The sequence below is a fragment of the Coregonus lavaretus genome, assembly GCF_964263955.1.
Source record: "Coregonus lavaretus genome assembly, chromosome: 11".
Lineage (NCBI taxonomy): Eukaryota > Metazoa > Chordata > Actinopteri > Salmoniformes > Salmonidae > Coregonus > Coregonus lavaretus.
In genome coordinates, this window is record NC_139998.1 from 11,492,193 (window position 1) to 11,512,804 (window position 20,612).

General features: G+C 43.1%; 1 pseudogene across 1 annotated transcript; it reads left to right on the top strand.

Moving 5' to 3' along the window:
- The first annotated feature begins 158 nt into the window (after nucleotides 1-158).
- LOC311137019 (leucine-rich repeat-containing G-protein coupled receptor 5A-like) lies at nucleotides 159-19,344 on the top strand (annotated as a pseudogene). Its single transcript has 14 exons — nucleotides 159-341; nucleotides 9,321-9,392; nucleotides 9,978-10,049; nucleotides 10,136-10,192; nucleotides 12,865-13,080; nucleotides 13,313-13,435; nucleotides 14,709-14,777; nucleotides 14,904-14,945; nucleotides 15,028-15,093; nucleotides 15,378-15,500; nucleotides 18,041-18,135; nucleotides 18,280-18,363; nucleotides 18,526-18,706; nucleotides 18,909-19,344. The product of its transcript is annotated as a leucine-rich repeat-containing G-protein coupled receptor 5A-like (transcript).
- Nucleotides 19,345-20,612: the final 1,268 nt, after the last annotated feature.

Consider the following 20,612-nt stretch of genomic DNA (forward strand, 5'->3'; position numbering starts at 1 on the left):
CGCTCGTCCTCCCTACTCTGCTTTTTGCCCACATCTGTCTATTGAATAAACTTGGTCATGACGCGCATTGGTATGAATGTCCAAAACTAGTTTTACAACTGCAAAGTGTTCTCTGAAGAACATTTCTGGTTATGGATATTATGTGTTTTCTTGTAATTATGCTTTCCTTTCAGCTTGGAGTGGTCGACTCCGCGGGCAGAGAACGGACCGCGGTTCTTTACGACGCCGACTGCCCGTCCCCTTTGTATTTGTGAAGACGGTGGCATGCTTCTGCACGTGGACTGTGTGGATCTTGGTCTTGCAGTGTTGCCCTTAAATCTGAGCATATTTACTGCCTACCTGTAAGTTTCAATTATATTCATCATATAACTTGTTTGGGTGCTGGAACTGTTGCGAGTGTAAATTTACTCTATTATGGAAGTTCTCCACACAAGTTTGCACCTGTCTTTTCAGCAAGGGATAAAACACCGAATAACAAAGCTAAAACAAACTTTATACAGTACATTTACAATTTTGTTTTCCTTATCCTCAACCTTATTTCTTCAGTTTACCCCCATTAGCCTATATGCCCCACTCTCTCAATTCAATTCAATGGGTTTAATTGGCATGGGAAACATACAGTTGAAGTCGGAAGTTTACATACACTTAGGTTGGAGTCATTAAAACTTGTTTTTCAACCACTCCACAAATTTCTTGTTAACAAACTATAGTTTTGGCAAGTCGGTTAGGACATCTACTTTGTGCATGACACAAGTAATTTTTCCAACAATTGTTTACAGACAGATTATTTCACTTATAATTCACTGTATCACAATTCCAGTGGGTCAGAAGTTTACATACACTAAGTTGACTGTGCCTTTAAACAGCTTGGAACGTTCCAGAAAATGATGTCATGGCTTTAGAAGCTTCTGATAGGCTAATTGACATCATTTGAGTCAATTGGAGATGTGCCTGTGGATGTATTTCAAGGCCTACCTTCAAACTCAGTGCCTCTTTGCTTGACATCATGGGAAAATGAAAAGAAATCAGCCAAGACCTCAGAAAAAAATGTGTAGACCTCCACAAGTCTGGTTCATCCTTGGGAGCAATTTCCAAACGCCTGAAGGTACCACGTTCATCTATACAAACAATAGTATGCAAGTATAAACACCATGGGACCACGCAGCCGTCATACCGCTCAGGAAGGAGCCGTGTTCTGTCTCCTAGAGATGAACGTACTTTGGTGCGAAAAGTGCAAATCAATCCCAGAACAACAGCAAAGGACCTTGTGAAGATACTGGAGGAAACAGGTACAAAAGTATCTATATCCACAGTAAAACAAGTCCTATACGGAGATAACCCGACAGACCGCTCAGCAAGGAAGAAGCCACTGCTCCAAAACCGACATAAAAAAGCCAGACTACGGTTTGCAACTGCACATGGGGACAAAGATTGTAGTTTTTGGAGAAATGTCCTCTGGTCTGATGAAACAAAAATAGAAATGTTTGGCCATAATGACCATTGTTATGTTTGGAGGAAAAATGGGGTTGCTTGCAGGCCGAAGAACACCATCCCAACCGTGAAGCACGGGGGTGGCAGCATCATGCTGTGGGGGTGCTTTGCTGCAGGAGGGACTGGTGCACTTCACAAAATAGATGGCATGAGGAAGGAAAATTATGTGGATATATTGAAGCAACATCTCAAGACATCAGTCAGGAAGTTAAAGCTTGATCTTAAATGGGTCTTCCAAATGGACAATGACCCCAAGCATACTTCCAAAGTTGTGGCAAAATGGCTTAAGGACAACAAAGTCAAGGTATTGGAGTGGCCATCACAAAGCCCTGACCTCAATCCTATAGAACATTTGTGGGCAGAACTGAAAAAGCGTGTGCGAGCAAGGAGGCCTACAAACCTGACTCAGTTACACCAGCTCTGTCAGGAGGAATGGACCAAAATTCACCCAACTTATTGTGGGAAGCTTGTGGAAGGCTACCCGAAACGTTTGACCCAAGTTAAACAATTTAAAGGCAATGCTACCAAATACTAATTGAGTCTATGTAAACTTCTGACCCACTGGGAATGTGATGAAAGAAATAAAAGCTGAAATAATTAATTCTCTCTACTATTATTCTGACATTTCACATTCTTAAAATAAAGTGGTGATCCTAACTGATCTAAGACAGTGAATTTTTACTAGGATTAAATGTCAGGAATTGTGAAAAACTGAGTTTAAATGAATTTGTCTAAGGTGTATGTAAACTTCCGACTTCAACTGTATGTTTAAATTGCCAAAGCAAATGGAATAAACAAAATAAATAAATCAGTAAACATTATTCACAAGTTTTTAAAGAATATATATATTTCAAATGTTATATTATTGGCCATGTACAGTGTCGTAATAATGTGCACATAGTTGAAGTATGAAAGGGAAAATAAATAAACAGATAAATATAAGTTGTATTTACAATGTTGTTTGTGCTACACCGGTTGCCTTTTTCTCATGGCAAAGGCCCACAAATCTTGCTACTGTGATTGCACACTGCGGTATTTTGCCTAACAGATATGGAAGTTTATCAATGTTTGGTTTGTTTTCAAATTCTTTGTGGATCTGTGGGAAATATGTCTCTATAATGTGGTCATACATTTGGCAGGAAGTTAGGAAGTATAGCTCAGTTTCCACCTCATTTTCTGGGCAGAGCCAGGTCTGCCCATGGAACCTTTCTCAATAGCAAGGCTATGCTCAGAGTCTGTACATAGTCAAGGATTTTCTTAATTTGGGGTCAGTCACAGTGGTCAGGTATTCTGCCAATGTGTACTCTCTGTTTAGGGCCAAATAGCATTCCAATATGCTCTTTTTTAGGCTTGATTCTTTCCAGTGTGTCAAATAGTTATCGTTTTGCTTTATCATCATTTGGTTGGGTCTAAATGTGTTTCTGTCCAGTTGCTCTGTTTGTGCTTATGAACAGAGCCCCAGAACCAGCTGGCTGAGGGGACACTTCTCTAGGTTCATCTTTCTGTAGGTGAGGGCTTTGTGGTGGAATGTGTGGGCATTGCATCCTTTTAGGTGGTTTTAGAATTTAACAGGTCTTTTCGGGATATTGATAACTAGCATGTATAGTCCTAATTCTGCTCTGCATGCATTGTTTGGGGTTTTGCGTTTTTTTTTCTCCCAATTGTTGCTGAATTCTGCATGCAGCGTCTCAATTGGGTGTTTGTCCCATGTTGTGAATTCTTGGTTGGTGAGTGGACCCCAGACCTCACAACCATAGAGGGCAATGGGTTCGATAACTGATTCAAGTAAAGTTTAGCCAAATCCTAATTGTCATGTTAAGTTTTAGAAGGCCGTTCTTGCCTTGTCTCTTAGATCTTTCACAGCCTTGTGGAAATTACCTGTGGTGTTGATGTTTAGGCCGAGGTAGGTATAATTCTTTGTGTGCTCTAGGGCAACAGTGTCTAGATAGAATTTCAATTTGTTTTCTTGGCTACTGGACCTTTCTTGGAACACCATTATTTTTGTCTTACTAAGATTCCCTGTCAGGGCCCAAGTCTGACAGAATCTATGCAGAAGATCTAGGTGCTGCTGTAGGCCCTCCTTGGTTGGGGACAGAAATACCAGATCTGCAAACAATAGACATTTGATTTCTGAGTCCAATAGGGTGAGGCCGGGTGCTGCAGATTGTTCTAGTGCCCTCGCCAGTTCATTGATATATACACTACATGACCATAAGTATGTGGACACCTGGTCGTCGAACGTCTCATTCCAAAATCATGGGCATTAATATGGAGTTGGTCCCCCCTTTGCTGCTATAACAGCCTCCACTCTTCTGAGAAGGCTTTCCACTAGATGTTGGAACATTGCTACGAGGACTTGCTTCCATTTAGCCACAAGAGCATTAGTGAGGTTGGGCACTGATGCCCCAGACCATTATTCCTCCTCCACCAAACTTTACAGTTGGCACTATGCATTCAGGCAGGTAGCGTTCTCCTGGCATCCGCCAAACCCAGATTCGGCCGTCGGACTGCCAATGGTGAAGCGTGATTCATCACTCCAGAGAACGTGTTTCTACTGCTCTAGAGTCCAATGGCGGGGAGCTTTACGCCACTCCAGCCTGCGCTTGGCATTGCGCATGGTGATCTTAGGCTTGTTTGTGGCTGCTCGGCCATGGAAACCCATTTCATGAAGCTCCTAACGAACAGTTCTTGTGCTGACGTTGCTTCCAGAGGCAGGTTGGAACTCGGTAGTGAGTGTTGCAACCGAGGAAAGACGATTTTTACGTATTACGCACTTCAGCGATCCCGTTCTGTGAGCTTGTGTGGCCTACCACTTCGCGGCTGAGTCATTGTTGCTCCTAGATGTTTCCACTTCACAATAACAGCACTTACAGTTGACCGGGACAGCTCTAGCGTGCAGAAATTTAACAAACTGACTTGTTGGAAAGGTGGCATCCTATAACGGTGCCACTTTGAAAGTCACTGAGCTCTTCAGTAAGGCCATTCTACTGCCAATGTTTGTCTATGGAGATTGCATAGCGGTGTGCTTGATTTTATACTACTGTCAGCAACGGGTGTGGCTGAAATAGCCGAATCCACTAATTTGAAGGGGTGTCCACATACTTTTGTATATATAGTGTATGTTGAAGAGGGTGTGGCTCAAGCTGCATCCCTGTTTATTGCCAATTATAACTGCACACTTGTTGTTTGTGTACATTCATTTTATGTCATATGCTTTCCCCAACAACACTTTCCATCAATTTATATAGCAGACCCTCATGCCAAATTTAATCAAAAGCTTTTTTTAAATAAACAAATCATGAGAAGACTGCTTTTGTTTTGTTTAGTTTGTTTGTCAATAAGGGTGTGCAGGGTGTATGCGTGGTCTGTTGTACTGTATTTTGGTAAGAAGCCAATTTGACATTTGCTCAGGACATTGTTTTCACTGAGGAAATGTTGGAGTCTGCTGTTGATAATACTGCAGAGTATTTTTCAGAGATTGCTGCTGACGCATATTCCACTGTAATTATTGGGGTCAAATTTGTCTCCACTTTTGTGGATTGGGGTGATTAGACCTTAGTTCCAAATATTAGGGAAGATGCCAGAGCTGAGGATAATGTTGAAAAGTTTAAGAATAGCCCATTTGAGTTTGTGGTCTGTATATTTTATCATTTCGTTTAGTATACCATCAACACCACAGGCCTTTTTGGGTTGGAGGTTTTATTTATTTTTTCTGTAGCTCATCCAACGTAATTTGAGAATCCAGTGGGTTCCGGTAGTCTTTAATAGCTGATTCTAAGTTTTGTAAATGATCATGTATATGTTTTTGCTCTTGGTTCTTTGTTATATGGCCGAAAAGGTTGGAGAAGTGGTTTATCCATACATCTCCATTTTGGACAGATAGCTCTTCGGGTTGTTGTTTGTTTAGTGTGTTCCAATTTTCCCAGAAGCGATTTGATTCTATGGAATCTTCAATCACAATGAGCTGTTTTCTGACATGCTGTTCCTTCTTTTTTCTTAGTGTATTTCTTTATTGTTTTAGTGTTTCATCATAGTAAAGGCGTAAGCTAAGGTTTTCTGGTACTCTGTGTTTCTGGTTGGATAGGTTTCTCAATTTCTTTCTTAGGTTTTTGCATTCTTCATCAAACCATTTCTCATTGTTGTTAGTTGTCTTAGGTTGATATGTTAGCTGATAGGTCAAATATATTGTTCAGGCTTCCTACTGCTAAGTTTACACCTTCACTATTGCAGGAAAACATTTTGTCCACGAAGTTGTCTAGGAGGGATTGGATTTGTTGTTGGCCAATCGTTTTTTTGGTAGGTTTCTACACTACCCTTCTTCCATCTATAGCATTTGTTTATAGTATGCAGTTTGTTCGGCTTAGATGCCTCATGGTTGATTATTTCTCAGTTCAAGTTGATTGTGATTTTGCTGTGATCTGATAGGGGTGTCAGTGGGCTGACTGTGGAGACTCTGGGTTGAGGTCGGTGATAAAGTAGTCTACAGCGCTTCTGCAAAGAGATGAGCTATAGGTGTACCTACCGTAGGAGTCCCCTCGAAGCCTACCATTGACTATGTACATACCCAGCATGCGACAGAGCTGCAGGAGTTGTGACCCGTTTTTGTTGGTTATGTTGTCGTAGTTGTGTCTAGGGGGGCATGTGGGGGAGGGAATGCTGTCACCTTCAGGTAGGTGTTTGTCGCCCTGTGTGCTGAGGGTGTCAGGTTCTTGTCCAGTTCTGGCATTTAGGTCACCACAGACTAGTACATGTCCCTGGAAATGATTGATCTCCCCCTCCAGGATGGAGAAGCTGTCTCCGTGTAGCTCAGTTGGTAGAGCATGGCGTTTGCAACAGGGGGGCCATTATGAAAAAAAAAATGTATGTAAGTCGCTCTGGATAAGAGCGTCTGCTAAATGACTAAAATGTAAAGTATGGGGATTCTAGTGGGGGGTTATAGGTAGCACACAGGAGGACATGTTTCTCTGCTGAGATCATTTCCTTTATAATTTTTTGTAAAATGTTCCTGTTTTGATTAATTTAATAGAGTTATGGTCTGCTCGATACCATATTAGCATACCCCCTGAGTCCCTTCCCTGTTTCACACCTGGTAGTTTGTTTGATGGGACTACCAACTCTCTGTAACCTAGAGGGCAACCAGTGAGTCCATCTCCTCTATACCATGTTTTTTGTAGGATGACAATGTCTGTATATCCAGGTTCCTGCTCTTTAGGCCAATGGCTGGTTTTTTCTTCCATAAAGTGTCCAATGTTGTTAGTCATGTGGTTTGGCCTCAGACCAGTAAGTGTGAGCAGAGCCTAACCACTCGTGAGTTGGGGAAAGTGGAAGAATCTCTCTCTCTTTCTCTCTCTCCCTCTTGCTGAGCCAGGTCATAGACTTGACATTGTTCCAAATATAAGAACATTCACTACATACTATTGGTTGTTGGTGTGTATGCATTTACTTGTAAAGACACAAACGCTAATCTGTACGTGCTGCTGCATAAGTACTTGTCCATAATAAAGTGATCTCTAAGATGAAAAAGGACAGAAAAAGAAATGTATTCACTGCTGGAGACAGCCAGGCAGGATCTAAGGGATTTTCATAGGAAATGCTATGGATTCCTGACATACATACAATATTGCAAATGGTTAACTGAAGGTTGAAGGCAAAGGGGGTCTTTGTTAGGGACCGGAGGGACTAGGAGAAAGAGAAGAGAAAGAGAGCGAGAGAGAGAGAAGAAAGGAAAGAGACATCATCTGCCCCATGTCTCTCTGTCACCACTAAAAGCCTGCAAACAGAATGATTTTATCAGTCAGTCATATTGCCTGCTTCTCACATTTCACCCTCAGCAGCACCAGTGCAATGTTCCTCCAGTGCACATCAAATCATTTTGATGTACAGGAGTTTAACTTACACAAACGTTACGCCATTAAGTTTAAGATTGAAGAATGACGTTCTTTCAGTTGAGACCTGTATTCTTGCTGTAGCCTATGATGTACCATTTTTGCAGACACCTTGGCCTCCTAACATTGCACATTCCAACATTACATGTATGGCAGTGCCTTAAGTGGACAGGCTGTCACAGATAGTGATTCTTTATCTAAAGGAAATGAATGAGGTACAAACAGGAGGCATTCCGGATCATTCCCTCTAAATCAGATTGTAATCTGGGTTTATGCGTTTTACACCTGAGACTATTTGAAAGAAAACGTGAAAGGAGATTAATTTAAGTTTTAGAAGTTCTGAAGTTCTAGACTTCCCTTTTGAAGATTTGAGAAGTGTGAAACATCACAACTGTCCAGGGAGGAAGGAGTTAACACGGTTGTACTAACGCTAACACTATCTGTCTCCCGAGTGGCGCAGTGGTCTAAGGCACTGCATCGCAGTGCTAGCTGTGCCACTAGAGATCCTGGTTCGAATCCAGGCTCTGTCGTAGCCGGCCGCGACCGGGAGACCCATGGGGCGGCGCACAATTGGCCCAGCGTCGTCCAGGGTAGGGGAGGGAATGGGCGGCAGGGATGTAGCTCAGTTGGTAGAGCATGGCATTTGCAACGCCAAGGTTGTGGGTTCGATTCCCACGGGGGGCCAGTATAAAAAAATTACAAATAAATAATGTATGCACTCACTAACTGTAAGTCGCTCTGGATAAGCTTTTGTACTGTAGTAGCATGCTTTGCACCATGACACCCTTGCTAATGTCAGAGGGTCTTAGCTGTGAAATGTTAAGGACTACACGCAGAATCAAAGCCTCATCACTCCTTTCACCATCGCCCATCCTTTATCGAGAACAGGGGGACAAATCACTCCTTACATTTTTACACAGATACTGTCAGCCCTCGTCCCCATGTACAAATCTGTAGATAGTATAGGCCTGCTGTACAGTAACTCCCAAAGCCCACTGGTGTTTTACTACAACACATTATCATACATTGAATCGAACTGAGAACATTTGGTTCTTGCTGGATTGCTAACTTGAACACTCCTTTGCAGTATCGACTTTCTTCCTACGTCAAGTGCCTGGAGCTAAGTGAAGTTTCTAGTGCTTGTTCCTCAAATATGCCAAATATAGGCCACAATGATCTGACCTTGGACCATCTGATAGCTGATGACTGACTGACCATTTGACAAGACAAATTCTTACCACATATTGACATTCACATGAAAGGACACTGTGCACATTGTCTTCAGAGGTCAAGTCAGGGATCACATCTGGGCTTGCAAGGTCACAATGCTGCAAGGCTTGACAGCCAAAGGGACCCAAAACCTATGGATTAAAATATATATCAAGTACACATTTCATAAATGGTGTTTGGTTTTGAGAGGGATGTGTACACATGGTGGGGTATCCCAATGTTCGCCTAATGTATCAAATCAGGAAGTATTATGACTTTTACAATGTGTGGAATGGACAGCTGGAGAGCCCAGTTGCATGGCCGGACTACTACATCTGGGGCCCAGGGGCATCTACCTCCAGGGTGCCCCCCCACACGGAAATAATATTATTATTATTATTATTATTATTTTGTGGAAAACTTCTAACTTCCTGCAATTCTACACATTTTGCGATGGTGCATAGATAAAACTGTTCCGTTTTATAGCTAATTTCCTGCAATTCTACACATTTTGCCATGGCTTATGACATGCTCATATGCAATCTGGGGGTGGGGCCCCGCAATCTGGGGGTGGGGCCCCAACCGACATGTTCATATCATATCCAATCAAATGTTCGGTAATCCGGCCCTGCCCAGTTGTGGCGTGGAGCTAACACACGTCATACTAACACACTGCTACTGTAACACACTGCCACTGTAACACACTGCCTCTGTTCTGTTTTCTCCTCCCAACAGAGATCTGAGCATTAACAACCTCACCCTACTGCCCAACGGGGCCTTCTCCAACCTATACGTCCTTCAAGAGCTGTGAGCACTAGTTTAGTACGGCACCCTTCTTCAAACAATGGGACTGATTATACCTGCTATTGCTCTTACATTAGTTTTGATACTGAATTCACCCCAACTCTGGTGGTTACCAATCTGTTTGACTAAGGGCCCCAAACAGTCTGCAATGAAGCCCCAAGTAAAAACCCCAGGAATAGCGTCTGATCAGTGCTGACTGTTCAAAACCCCCTCTAGTCTACATGTACTATTAGCCAGCCAGTAAATACGGGGTAAAGAAAACTCTGCTCCAAGCCAGGAGAGACCAACACAACACAGAAAGATCAATGTGGCTCAATAGATGAAGTAACAGAATGGGCCAGGAGCCAGAAGCACTAAATAAGTTCCAATTAGACTCCCTTCTCTTTACTTTCCCCTCTATGAAACAGCCAGTGTAGCCTTTTGTGTGTCAGTATCAACAGGCTCAGGTTTCAGTTTATGATGCCTGCTGTACTAATGAAATGGACTGACTGGGATTGAATTAGTGGACGTTGAGAGATTCATATTGAACGGTCATTTCGCATGGGTAAAACTAGACATGATATTAAGTGTGTATGTTCTTCCCTGCAGCAGGCTAGCAGGAAACTGCCTGACCGACATCCCTGAAGGGGCTTTCTCTGGCCTCTTCAATCTCAAAGTACTGTAAGTAATACATTACTAACTGATACATGATCCATTTCTGAAAACCTGCATCTTTGTGAATTTGTCCCTTCTGTCTCTCTGAATAGAATGCTCCAAAACAATCATCTATGGCAAGTTCCTGGTGATGCCCTTCAGAACCTACAGTCTGTGAGTACATCTGATACCTCGTCACACCCTTCATACTAGGGTTGAGTATTTTACAAATGTTCCATCCCGAGGAGAATAAATCACTTTTCTCCCGGGTAACCCCGTATTTCCCGCCAAAACCGGAAGTGTCATTCAAAAGCGTATAAAGCAAATAAATACAGTGCATTCGGAAAGTATTCAGACCCCTTCCCTTTTCCCACATTTTGTTACGTTACAGCCTTATTCTAAAATTGAGCTCAGGTGCATCCTGTTTCCATTGATCATCCTTGAGATGTTTCTACAACTTCATTGGAGTCCACCTGTGGTAAATTCAATTGATTGGACATGATTTGGAAAGGCTAACACCTGGGTATATAAGGTCCCACAGTTGACAGTGCATGTCAGAGCAAAAACCAAGCAATGAGGTTGAAGGAATTGTTCGTAGAGCTCCGAGACAGGATTGTGTCGAGGCACAGATCTGGGGAAGGGTACCAAAAAATGTCTGCAGCATTGAAGGTCCTAGGTCAGGGAGGTGACAAAGAATCCAATGGTCACGCTGAAAGAGCTCCAGAGTTCCTCTGTGGAGATGGGAGAACCTTCCATAAGGACAACCATCTCTGCAGCACTCCACCAATCATGCCTTAATGGTAGAGTGGCCAGACAGAAGCTGGAGTTTGCCAAAAGGCACCTAAAGAAAGACTCTCAGACCATGAGAAACAAGATTCTTTGGTGTGATGAAACCAAGATTGAACTCTTTGGCCTGAATGCCAAATGTCACGTCTGGAGGAAACCTGGCACCATCCCTACGGTGAAGCATGGTGGTGGCAGCATCATGCTGTGGGGATGTTTTTCAGCAGCAGGTACTGGGAGACTAGTCAGGGTTGAGGTAAAGATGAACGGAGCAGAGAGATCCTTGATGAAAACCTGCTCCAGAGTGCTCAGGACCTCAGACTGGGGCGAAGGTTCACCTTCCAACAGGACAACGACCCTAAGCACACAGCCAAGACAATGCAGGAGTGGCTTCGGGACAAGTCTCTGAATGTCCTTGAGTGGCCCAGACAGAGCCTGGACTTGAACCCGATCAAACATCTCTGGAGACTCCTGAAAATAGCTGTGCAGCGACGCTTCCCATCCAACCTGACAGAGCTTGAGAGGATCTGCAGAGAAGAATGAGAGAAACTCCCCAAATACAGGTGTGCCAAGCTTGTAGCGTCATACCCAAGAAGACTTGAGGCTGTAATCGCTGTCAAAGGTGCTTCAACAAAGTACTGAGTAAAGGGTCTGAATACTTATGTAAATGTGATATCAGTTTTTTAATATAAATTTGCAAACATTTCTATAAACCTGTTTTTGCTTTGTCATTATGGGGTCTTGTGTGTAGATTGATGAGAAAAAATATATATTTCATCCATTTTAGAATAAGGCTGTAACGTAACAAAATGTGGAAGAATTCAAGGGGTCTGAATACTTTCCAAATGCACTGTAGGCAGGTAAGTATGTCTGGATTTGATTAGAGCTTTGATTAAAAATTCCAGCCTGATGCTACCTGAGCCTGATGAGCCATACATTAAATATACTACACATACAAAAGTATGTGGACACCCCTTCAAATTAGTGGATTCGGCTATTTCAGTCACACCTGTTGCTGACAGGTGTATGAAATCGAGCACACCGCCATGCAATCTCAATAGACAAACATTGGCAGTAGAATGGCCTTACTGAAGATCTCACTGTAACTGTAATGTAATCTCAACTGCAATCCAGGTTGTTTGGTTGTGCTCTCATTACATTGTTGTATAAATATCTGACATTGTATTCCCATTTTAACTTTCATGTACTTTTAAATGATTGAAAGCGCAGTAATAACACATTGAGATGACAACGTAACCAAAAATCAGACATTGTTTTTAAATTACATGGAGTCATTACATGGAGCCCTGAGGCATCCCTAAACATGTTTACCTGATCCACTGTCCTCCACATCTCAATCAGGCACTTGTTTGCTAAAATGCTCTGGCTTGAGTAAACAGTCATTCATGTTGTTTAGACGTAATAATCTGAAGTTCACATGTTAGACAGACAGACAGACAGACAGACAGGGGACAGCCACATGCGAACTGCCTGCTTGTGGTGGTGCCAAGAACATTGTCAGACAGCTACAGTATGTCCCTGCAGCGAATGTCAACACCAGAAATTACTACCATGCACCCAAATAATGGACAGACCTCCCTGATCGAGGATGTCTCCATGGAATAAAAATACCGGTGTGGAGATACTGTTGAATATTCTAAATGAATTGAAGCACAAGGTCTACATTTATTTTGTGTTTTCCAAGCAAATGTGTATTCTACCTTGCAATATAAATGTTTAAATTCATTTACTTGACATACCAGCTCCATGTCAAACCATTTATTAGTGGTAGAATATTTTTTGTATTTGTATTTCTTTAGGGGGTAGATCAGCTTTAATATTGCAGATAGATTCAGGCTTCTATCAATGTAACTGTCTGCATCATTTCCAATCCCCCATATATTGCATTCATTTGTTTGTGAAATTAATCTAAATGAACAGATTAATGAGAATTCTTAAAAATGCCCTTTGAATGTAATTGAGTACTGTATTTTCCTAAATGTATTTAAGGAATTTCTGACTGTATGGGACACTCTCTGCATCTCTCTCCCTCTGCCAGGCGTTTGGATGCCAACCACATTACCCGTGTGCCAGTGGGTTCCTTTAGGGGCCTGGCATCCTTGCGCCACCTTTGGCTGGATGATAATGCCCTCACAGAGGTGCCCGTCCATGCCCTGGCCAGCCTGCCCACCCTGCAGGCAGTGATGCTGGCCCTCAACAGTATCACCCACATCCCAAACCAGGCCTTCGCCAACCTCACCAGCCTGGTGGTCCTGTGAGTAGCACTGTTGAATTGACCAGTTGTTATACAATTCTGTTTTTTGTTTAAGGGCCAGCCTCACTCTCTCGGTCTTTACATTTTCATTGTTTTCTAACATCTCTCTCTCTTTTGCTCATACTACATGCACAAATGCATACCCACTTCCTTTCTACCACTGCATAGAACCCTGCGAGACTTTGTTGGGTCTTTGCACTTTTTGGACATCTTTCCTCACATCTCTTCGTAGGCATCTCCATAACAACCAGATCCAGTTGTTGGGGGAGAGGTGTTTTGATGGGCTGCTCAGCCTGGAGACTCACTTCTACGTTTTTGATAGCCTGGGTGCCAGTCCCTCTCTGCTTCAGCCAACGTATCATTGTTGAATTCAGAAACACTCAGATAGCCAGGCTATGGATATTGCTTTTCAGAAGTCGGAATGTTCCTTTACAAGACATCTATACGGTTATCCCAAAGTGAGCCACCACTGCAGTTCAAACAGTCTGGACGACGTGCTCATCTGGTGCATCTTAGTGTGTGGCTGCATGATGCAGCACTCTACCAATTACCCTCAATCTAGGCTGCACATGTTTCCTGAGTGTTTGCAGGGTAATACCCAAACAACCTCCAGGCTACCAGTACTTAATACTACTACAACTTACAACCCCCATTATTCTACTGACCAGAGAAAAGAGAGTCATGTTGTTAGATAATGCAGTAGTCCACAAGTTACTGTAAAAAAGATACACACTAACTAATGTTGTACATGTTTATGTGCATTATATTTACAGTACTTACTACTGTATTTGGGAGACCCATGGGGCGGCGCACAATTGGCCCAGCGTCGTCCAGGGTAGGGGAGGGAATGGCCGGCAGGGATCTAGCTCAGTTGGTAGAGCATGGCATTTGCAACGCCAGGGTTGTGGGTTCAATTCCAGTATAAAAAAATAAAAATGTATGCACTCACGAACTGTAAGTCGCTCTGGATAAGAGCGTCTGCTAAATGACTAAAAATGTAAATGTAAATGTATTTAGAATGCAGGGGATTTAAATGCATCTGGCTAAGAGCTGAGATTTAGCTAGATATGCCCATAATTGAAGCCCTATATCACAGAACCACTTGCTGTCTGTTTTGAGCACTCATGCACGCATGAGATGAGATGTAGGAGTCAACTGCAAGACGAAATAAATAAATACTGTTCCACCGACACATCCTGATGTAGTATTTCTGCAGAATATTGAATATAATGTATATTAGCCCCAGACTGCTATATTGTTGCACTATTTAGATCACTGTTTGACCATGTCCTCACATGATTCCAGGAAGCCCCTTTGTACTGTTATGTCTCATCTGTAAATCATGTTCAGCAGTACAATAGCCCCCTGCTCAGGAAGGAACAGGTTGTGAACTACTGTAAATCTTCCTCAGCCTGGGGGCCTCTGAGCCTGGGAGCCAATCAATCCCTGGCAGTTCTCAGAAAATTCCTATAGGTTCCCAGGCATCTAGAATTGACAAACAGAGACAGAGCAAGGGTCTGAAACATGACTTTACCTCAATGCAGCCATGAACTCTTGACAGGAAAGTAGAATGACGGGAGTTCCTGTATCTGTGCAGTAATAATAAAAATAAAAAAGTCAACCCTCAGAGATTTGAACTACAACAACCTGGCCATGTTTCCCACGGCCATCAGAGCCCTCCCCAATCTCAAAGAGCTGTGAATCCCATCACACCACAAATCAATGCCTTTAGCGCACACAAAAAATCATTTGTAAAGAATAGCATGTTTCAGTTGTACTAAATCTTCAATATTTGCCCCCTAGGAGTTTCAATAGCAACAAAATCAGATGCATGCCTTCGTGGGAAACCCTTCCCTCGTCACAATGTAGGTGCACTTGCATCATCGTCCTGATGCACAACATTAAACAATAAAATGACAAATTAAAACATCTCTTTCATAACTGCAGGGATCTCTCCCATAACCTGATTCAGCAGCTTCCCAGCACCAGTGCTTGCAGAAAAATCCAGAAAACGTGAGTGGCTTGTTACCATTTGTGTTCCCTACTCCTCAGCCCAGCTATAAATACTGTATAATCCAGGTGACAGTTGAAACCGTTGTGATGTCTTTGTATTTAGTGACCTCCATCACAACCATATCCATGAGGCTCTAGCAGACACCTTCCTAGAGCTGACCTAACTCAGAACCCTGTGAGTAACCTGAGCCACTTTCTATTTCCTTTCCATACACACTCATACTCATATTTAATTGAAATATAGTATCTTCTCTTCATCAGTGATTCTCAATCCATTCCTCCAGCGACCTCAGCTCCAACCTGCTGTCCTCCGTCTCCATGGAGAGCCTGGAGGGCCTCACACACCTGAGACTGGCTGGTAACACACTGAGACACACACTGCTTGCCCAGAGGCTTCCTCAACTCAGGTAGGAGAAAGTTAAACTGGGGGTGGTTACAGCGGTTTACAGCATGTATAAAAGGTGCAGCGAAATGTTTGTGCTAGCTCCCTCAACAATGCAGTACAATAATCAATAATAACAATGAAAAGAGTGAAGACAAATAAAACAAGTAGTAGAATTATTAGAATGAGGTAGTATGCATAGTAATAATGGACTGTATTAACACTGTATTTACAAATAAAAGTGAGTAGTGGAACCAATAGTATACAGTGCCTTAAAGTATTCACACCCCTTTATTTTTTCCACATTTTGTTGCATCACTGGCCTACACACAATACCCCATCATGTCAAAGTGTAATGATGTTTTTAGAGATTATTAAAAATGAAAAGCTGAAATGTCTTGAGTCGATACGTTTTCAACCCCTTTGTTATGGCAGGCCTAAATAAGTTCAGGAGTAAAACATTTGCTTAACAAGTCACATAAGTTGCATGGACTCACTGTGTGCAATAATAGTGTTTAACATGATTTTTGAATGACTACCTCATCTCTGTACCCCACACATACAATTATCTGTAAGGTCCCTCAGTCGAGTAGTGCATTTCAAACACAGATTCAACCACAAAGACCAGGGAGGTTTTCCAATGCCTCTCAAAGAAAGGCACCTATTCATAGATGGGTAAAAAAAAAAAAAAAAAGCAGACATTGAATATCCCTTTGAACGTGGTGAAGTTATTAATTAAACTTTGGATGGTGTATCAATACACCCAGTCACTACAAAGATACAGGCCTCCTACCTAACTGAGTTGCTGGAGAGAAAGGAAACCACCTAGGGATTTCACCATGAGGCCAATGGTGACTTTAAAACAGTTACAGAGTTTAATGGCTGTGATGGGAGAAAACTGAGGATGGATCAACAACATTGTAGTTACTAAATGACAGAGTGAAAGAAGAAAGCCTGTACAGAATAAACATATTCCAAAACATGCATCTTGTTTGCAACAAGGCACCAAAGTAAAACTGCAAAAAATGTGGCAAAGAAATGAACTTTATGTCCTGAATACAAACATTATGTTTGAGGCAAATGTTTTATTTCTTTTCTTTTCTTTTAGTCATTTAGCAGACGCTCTTATCCAGAGCGACTTACAGTTAGTGAGTGCATACATTTTCATACTGCCCCCCCGTGGGAAACGAACCCATAACCCTGGCGTTGCAAGCGCCATGCTCTACCAAATGAGCTACACAGGGCCCTACACGGGGCCCTACAAATCCAACACAACACATCAGAGTACTCTCCATATTTTCAAGCATTCTGGTGGCTGCATCATGTTGTGGGTATGCTTGTCATCGGCAAGGACTAGGGAGTTTTTTGGGGATAAAAATAAACCGAATAGAGTGAAGCAAAGGCAAAGTCCTAGAGGAAACCCTGGTTCAGTCTGCTTTCCAACAGACACTTGGAGACAAATTCAGCAGGACAATAACCTAAAACACAAGACCAAATATACACTGGAGTTGCTTACCAAGATGACATTTAATGTTCCTGAGTGTCCTAGTTAAAGTTTCGACTTAAAATCGTCTTGAAAATGGCTGTCAAGCAATGATCAACCAACTTGACAGAGCTTGAATAATTTTAAAAAGAACAATGTGCAAATATTGTACAATCCAGATGTGCAAAGCTCTTAGAGACTTATCCAGAAACACTCAGCTGTAATCGCTGCCAAAGGTGATTCTAACATGTATTGACTCAGGAGTGTGAATACTTATGTAAATTAGATATTTCTGTATTTAATTTTCAATACATTTGCTAACATTTCTAAAAACATGTTTTCACTTTGTCATTATGGGGTATTGTGTGTAGATGGGTGAGAAAAAAATGAATGTAATCCATTTTGAATTCAGGCTGTAACACAACAAAATGTGGAAAAAGTCAAGGGGTATGAATACTTTCTGAAGGCACTGTACATTAGAACAGCAGCGTTGACTCTGTGTGTCAGTGTGTGTGTGTGAGCTATGAGTACATGTGTGCTTGTGTGTGTGTTTATGGATGTTTGTGTGAGTGTGTACGGGTTGGATGTGTGGGTAGTCAGTGCAAATAATTTCTAAGGTGCATATAGTTTCTCCAGTGCAAATAGTCTGTAAGGTGCAGGTCTGTGCAGGGAGACAGCTAGGTTTAGCTTTTCAGCAGTCTGATGGCCTGGTGGTAGAAGCTGTCTCGGAGGCTGTTGGTCTGAGACCCGATGGTAACGGAGTGAACAGTCCGTGGCCCGGGTGATTGGAGTCCTTGACGATCTTTCGGACCTTCCTCAGACACCGCCTGATGTCCTGGAGGGCAGGAAGCTCTCCCCCAGTGATAGTGGGCCATTCGCACCACCCTCTATACAGCCTTCCGGTGGAGGGTGGTGCAGTTGCCGTACCAGGTGGTGATGCTGCCGGTCAAGATGCTCTGTGATTGGACAATGTCAGGTTCTCTGTGACATGCACACCGAGGAACTTGACCCGCTCCACTGCAGCCCCGTCGAGAGAGAGAGAGTGTGAGGCTGTCTTACCTCAAGTTATGTGTTGTTTTCAGGGTAGTGGAGATGCCCTATGCCTTCCAGTGCTGTGCCTTTGTAGCTGGCCCTGGTGAAAACTCAGTCTCCCAACATCTGAAGACCGAGAACATCAGTAAAGACCTTGTCACTGGAAAGGAAATACACACCATAGCCAACCAAGGTGGAAACATTACTTTAAAAAAACAGCCCTAAAATATGATTTTGTTTGGGTTGGTGTATTAAGTGAAAATAATGATGACTTACCATTTGCTTATAGAAGATAGAGACCAGGAGAACTTCCTTGTGGCGAGTGAGGCAGATGCCAGACCCCAGCACTCTGTCCACTGTTGCACAGCTCCAGGTAAAAAATCTGAAGATTGATTGGTTGAATAAGCCTGAACAAAAGCCTTCACACTCTGTACCTCTATAGGACTAAGTTCGACACCTTGCCCATACATACCTAATTTGACACAGTTTAAATCTAATACTGTGGTTGTTGACCAACATTTCTGTTTGTCCCCAGGTCCCTTCCGGCCATGTCAAAGCCTTGTTGGGAGCTGGCCGGTACGACTTGGTGTCATCGTCATCCACTCCTTCGCTTGTAACTCCTTGGTCCTAGTCTCCATCTTCCTGTCCTCAGCGACCCACTCCTCCTCTACCCAGCACTTACTGGCTGTCCTGGCATGGGTCCACCTCCTCACTGGGCTCTAGCGCCGCCCAGGCTGTACTGGACGCCATTACTTTTGACCACTATGCTGATTATGGTGCATGGTAGGGTAGGTTGTAGGGTCTTTGACTTCCTGTCTGTCTTCTTCCCGGAGGCCAGTGTCTTCCTGTTGACGGCAGTTGTCGTAGAGCGTGGATATACTGGAAGTACTGTCCGTGGTTCAAAACGGTCTGAGACAGACTGGGAGCAGGAGAAGTCCATTGGGCTGGAGCCATTGCCGCCTTACCTCCCCTCACTATGAACGAGTATGGTCTCTCCTCTCTCTGTGTGGCCTCTCCCTATGGACACTCCTCCTGTTTGGACTACAGCTACTCCACAGCCCTGGTGCTGCTCAACTCCCTGTGCTACCTCCTGATGACAGCCACCTAAACCAGACTCTACTGCCACATGGACAAAGGGACACCAGAGACCGACTCTGACCAGCACCAGGACTGCTCCGTGACCAAGCTGCTGGCCAGTCTCCTCTTCACCAACTGTCTCCTTTCTTTCCCCGTGGCCCTGCCCTCCTTCTCCAGTTCTCCATCCCTGAGGTGGCTAAGCCAATCCTGCTCCTCGTGGTACCCCTGCCCCCATGTCTTGACCCCCTGCTCTACATTCTCCTCAGCCCTCATTTGAGGGAGGATCTCAGTAGGCTTCTATTGGACAACATACAGGCTACAGCGCCGCACCAGTTTGGTCTCAAGGAACTCGGAAGACGCAGAGAAACAGTCATGTGACTCTGCAAGCACTGGTCTCTCTTGCACTGTAGATGGAGGACATGACACCTTACTGCTCACTGGTACTAGTCCCCCTGTCCTCTCCCAGGTGTAGTCCTAGGCATGTGCTGTGCACTTCTCTCCACACTCAAACTCTCTAATTCAGGTGTCAAGCAGTGTCACATCAGCAAGTCTCAGTATACTGAAACAGTGTGGAGAGATAGTGACAGGTTGGGGGATGGATATACATACAATAGGTAATGATGTAGGGGTAGGGCCCTGTGTTTTGGTTAATCATGTTGCGACCTGGATTTACACCTTTATTTTGAGGGCTCGATTCAATCTGTAAAGCTGAAGCTTAACATATTCCACGTTAGAAATGTAAGAGTAATTTCCGATTGAGCAGTTTCCGCTAAACTTCAATCACGCTGTAAAGCTGAACTTCCGCGATGCAGATTGAATAGGGCCCCAAGCCTTTTCTAGAAATAAGAATTAGACTGAAAATGAAAGGAATTGTCTGAGGATGGAGCTGGACCATCTGACATGAAAATAAATAAGCTTTAAATAAAAGGTTAAAATCCAAGTCATGTGACATGATTAACAAAAACACAGGGCCCTGATCATGAGGTATGTCCAAAGGTACAGATAACATGGTGACCATCAGATACACATGGAAGTGGTCATGTAACTGTGGTATTTTTAAGCAACTCAAGTACATTAAATATAAAATATCAGTACGGTTACTGTGACAACGACCCATTTGGAATAGTTTTTAATGAATTACAATATTTAAACATTTTGTTTACCTTTCTTTAACTAGGCAAGTCAGTTAAGAACAAATTCTTATTTACAATGACGGCCTACACCGGCCAACGCTGGGCCAATTGTGCGCCACCCAATCACGGCTGGTTGTGATACAGCCTGGAATGGAACCAGGGGGTCTGTAGTGACGCCTCAAGCACTGAGATGCAGTGCCTTAGACCACTGCGCCACTCGGGAGCCCAGTATACTAGGCCTATACTTGAAATGTCATATTTATACAAAAATAATAAGGACATGTTAATTGCCTTTTTTGCTACAAGTTCAATGATATTACCAAATGTCACACAGTAAGGTCAGATGTCTTAAAACTTGTATATAAAGTGTATGTTAATTTAAAATGTAGTGTTTGAAATGTGTAATGCAAAT